The sequence below is a fragment of the Cryptomeria japonica genome, chromosome 3 (assembly GCF_030272615.1).
Source record: "Cryptomeria japonica chromosome 3, Sugi_1.0, whole genome shotgun sequence".
Lineage (NCBI taxonomy): Eukaryota > Viridiplantae > Streptophyta > Pinopsida > Cupressales > Cupressaceae > Cryptomeria > Cryptomeria japonica.
In genome coordinates this window covers 34688691-34693501 of record NC_081407.1, presented here as the reverse complement: position 1 = coordinate 34693501, position 4811 = coordinate 34688691, and the positions used below count along the sequence as shown (strand labels likewise).

Sequence of the window (4811 nt, the reverse complement as noted above, 5' to 3'; positions counted from 1 at the left end):
CTCATGGCATACATGGCATGATGATATATAGAACAAATGGAATGCGACTTTGCATTCAAATTACAACCAAATTGAATAACATTTTGAAAAAGTAAATGAATGAATGCATTTGGAAATGGAGACCTACTTATTAAAATCATATTTAGAAGAAATTTCAATTTCTTAAAAAAAAAGAGTAAGTGGAGACCTTCCAGTGTGTCAATTGAGATTGATACAAAGGATTTTTTTATGTGTTCCTTTAAATACTCCAACACAAACATTCTTTTCAAAATCCTGTGTTGAGACATTATTTATACCCAATGAAATTGTTTAAAATTGAAATCTACATTCAATGTTTGTATCTCATGGCATACATAGTGTAATAAGATACAAAACACATGGAATGTATCCAAATTACAACCAAATTAAATAAGATTTTGATAAAGCAAATGAATTTGAAAATGAAAATAAAATCTTTTTTATAATCTATGATATCTATATAACGACCTATTTTTAGGTCTTTATAATACTTATAATTTATATGAGACTATTCCATAACCCAATATATAAGAGACACCTAGCTATATTCTTAATATAAAATGGTACTTACCTTATTCAGAAATAATATAAGAGTACAAATTTTCCACAATTTGTATAATGTGTCCTTGAAAAAAGAGATTTATTTATGATATGAGAGGAACGCTCTTGAGAACCACGGTCTCGACAGTGGGTCCGGGTCCAAATCCAAAGAGCACTCCCATGTCCAGACCTTCTCCGGTGGTCAGGCATCCCTTTTCTGCAGACGACTTCCTCATCTCATCCAAGATGAACAGCACGCAGGCGCTCGACATGTTCCCATACTCACTCAATACATGTCTAGTCGCCCTCAACTTTTCGGGACCCAATTGTAATTCTGACTCCACCTGGTCTAGAATTGCAGGCCCTCCCGGATGTGCAATCCAGAAGACGTCATTCCAATCCTCGATGTCGAATTGCCCGAAAGCTTCCACCAGAGCCTTCTCGATGTTCTTCGAGATCAGACCCGGCACGTCTTTCAATAAATGGAAGGTCAGCCCGACCTCTCTGGGATGGCCATCGATGGCGCCTTCGCTGTCAGGAAGAATGGTCTGAGCAGTCCAGAGGAGTTGGAAAGCGGGCTTCTCTATTCCCACGATGGGATCAGCTCCCACAATCACTGCTGCTGCCCCATCGCCGAAGAGCGCCTGCCCAACCAGACTGTCAAGATGGGTGTCATCGGGCCCTGGGAAAGTCATGGCCGTGATCTCACTGCAAACGATCAAAACTCGAGCTCCACGGTTATTTTCAGCGAGGTCTTTGGCCACTCTCAGAACCGTCCCTCCGGCAAAGCAGCCCTGCTGATACATCATCAATCTCTTCACCGAAGGGTGGAGGCCAAGCAGCTTAGTGAGCTAGTCCGCGCCTGGCATATCTACTCCGCTGGTGGTGCAGAAGATCAGGTGGGTGATCTTGGATTTGGGCTGTCCCCATTCTTCAATGGCCTGCTCAGCCGCCTCTTTACCCTGTCTTGGCACCTCCACCACCACCATGTCTTGTCGAGCATCCAACGAGGGCGCCATGTACGAGCATAGATTGGGGTTCTCCTTCAGTATCTCCTCTGTCAGGTACATGTGTCTCTTCTTTATCATGGACTTCTCGCCTGCAACATAAACGTCACCATAACCATTAAAACATTGAGATATGTACAGTAGTCTAAATATTATATATAAACACCACATGTGATGTGGAATCAGTTGCACATACTCTAAAGATTAGGATTCGTCTTCTAATTAAGAAAATACTATATGTGGTTTGAGTCTATTGCTTCATCTTCTTTCCAAAATATTGGACTAACCCTAAAGGTGGAGGGTTCGTCTTATTTCCAAATCATTGGACTAACTCTAAATTCCTCTCGTATTAATATATATGTATGATTTGAGCTAACTCTAGATTCCTCTCGTATTTAAGTATATAGGTATATGGGTTTACACATTCTTTTGAACTTCTACTTGAGCTGGGAGTTGTGGTTGCTGTTGGTTATGCGGAAGTAATAGTCCGGGTAAGAGGTCTGGTGAATTGCGTTGGGAGGAGTAGCCGTTCCAATGGCAAAGATACTTGCTGGACCTTCAGCCCTCTGGGCTTCTCGCCATGCTTCCATGTCCACCATCTTCCCTATGGACATGCTCATTACTCTGTTAGACTACGACCTAAGTAAAGATGCTTACCAATGGGTTTTGTTAGGTATTTATAGCCTGTATTCCAGGCTAGTGCGAGAAAGCGAGCAAGAGGGATGAAACGCAATGATCTTTGTTGGGTATTTATAGCCCCTTCTCTTTAACAGTTTTTAGGTTAAGACCTTTGTCAAGATCGCTGTCTATTGGCTTACTACCATAAAAAAATCATTTCCCTCTGCCTTTTACCTCTTCTTGAGGTCCCTTCAGTCTTTCACGTGCATCCGAAGATGGACTTTCAAGCTTTTCTAGAAGATGTGGACAATAGGAAGAGTTTGCTCAGTGTCGAACTTTATTGTTTATGTTATATTGTGGGAGGAGAGGTTAAAGATTAATATATATTTGTGTTTGTTTCAATTTTAAATTTTGTTGTTTATATTATGAAATAACTATTTTGTTGTTTATATTATACTGTTATGCGAGGAAATAACTAAGTTGTCTGTTTTTAAATAATTATGTTATTTATAACGATCATTTGTAATAAGAGGTTGAAGATTAATAGATACTTGTGTTTGTTCAATTTTAAATTTTGTTGTTTATATTATATTGTTATATTAGGGAATGACCAAGTCATTTGTGTTTTAAATAATTAGATTTTTTATAATGATCATTCAAGATTAATGTATATTTGTGTTTGTTCAGTTTTAAAATTTGTTGCTTATATTATATTGTCATGTCAAGGAATAACTAAGTCAATTATTTTTTAAATAATTATGCTTTTCATAATGATTATTGCAATAGGAGGTTGAAGATTAATACACATTTGTGTTTGTTCAATTTTAAACTTTGTTGTTAATATTATAGTGTTATGCCATGGAATGACTAAGTCATTTTTTTTGGTTATTTTTAATCATTGTGATTTTTATAGTGATCAATAGCAATAGGCAATTGACTATTAATAAATATTACAAGTGTTTGGCCAATTTTAAACTTTTTTTAATTTTATGTTATGTTGTTATGCCACAGAATACTCAAGTCATTTATTATTTTTATTTTTTCTTAAATGATTATGCTTTTCATGGAGATTAGTTGTAATAGGAAGTTGATGACTAATACATATTTCTTCTCTTTCTTAAGTGGAGATTTTTTCAAAAGATGTTTTTAACATAAATCATTTGTTAGTATGGTTTGTTGATAGATGCTTACATACATAATATTTTATGGTAATCCAATTATTGATTTACATACATTTCAAAAAAATTTTGTCATGCAGTAATTTCGCTTTGTTTCTCAACATTTTATATTAGAATTATCAATCTTGTACAAAAGGGAATATATTTCTAGAAAGTGTTGAAGGCTTTTTGGATATAGTGATAGGCTCTTTATATGGTTTTATGGATTTGTGATGGATTAAAAACCATGGCCTCTACCTCTTTCTTTCAATATTGATAAATACAATGACGTTGAATAAGAAATATGAAAGCTAAAGATGGAAGATATTCTTGAAGAAAGAGATAAATGGAGAGATGCAAATATATATATATATATATATATATGAAAGTCCATTTAAAATATTTGATAAAGATTTGTTAAAATTGAACGAGAAGGTATGTGGAACTATTTGTTTGTGCCTTGTAGATTATCATCTCTTCAATTCTTTTGATGAGACCACTACATACAAGCTATGAAAGATGATAAAATTAGTTGTGTCAATGAATATTTAAGTCAATTTTGTTTTACATAATGATTGATTACAATAGGAAGTTGAAGATTAATGCATATTTGTATTTGTTCAATTTTAAACTTTGTTCTTTATACTATGTTGTAATGTTAAGGAATAACTAAGTCATTTTCTTTTTAATGATTATGCTTTCCATATAGTGATCAGTTGCAACATATTGTGTGTGTGTGTGTTCAATTTCAATTATAGTTGTTTATGCTATATGCCATGTCATTGAGTAACTAAGTCCTTTATTTTTTTAAATAATTATGTTTTACATAGTGATTAGTTGCAATAGGAAGTTGAAGATTAATATGTATATTTGTCCTCTTGCTTTTGTGGATATTTTTTCAAAAGAGATTTCTTACATAAATCACATGTTATTATAATTTATTGATACATCATGTGTTATAAATTATTATGATAATCCAATTATTGATTTGCATACACTTCAGGAAGTTCTTTTGAAAAAAAAAAAAGTTCTTTCATTGTAGTAATTTCACTTTGTTTCTCTAACATTTTATATTATAATTGACAATATTGTACAAATGGAAATATCTTTCTAGAAAGTGTTCAATGTTTTTTGGTTATAGTGAGACGTTTGTGTTATGTGGTTTTATGGATTTATGATGGATTAAAAACCATCTCTACCTCTTTGTTTGTATATTGAGAAATCCAATGGCATTGAATATGATATATGAAAGTTAAAGATGGAAGATCTTCTTGAAAACAGAGATCGATGAAGAGATGAAAAAAATAAAATCCATTTGAAATGTTTGATAAAGATTCTTTAAAGTTGGACAAGAAGGTATGAGGAACTATTTGTTTTACCTTGTAGATTATGTTCTCTTGAGTTATTTTAAGGATACTACTACATACAAACTATGTAACATGATAGTTTATATTTAACAAATTGAAAATAT

At 33.5% G+C, this 4811-nt stretch overlaps 1 pseudogene; it reads right to left on the bottom strand.

Moving 5' to 3' along the window:
- Positions 1-649: 649 nt before the first annotated feature.
- Positions 650-2185, bottom strand: LOC131046739 (chalcone synthase 7-like; annotated as a pseudogene).
- Positions 2186-4811: the final 2626 nt, after the last annotated feature.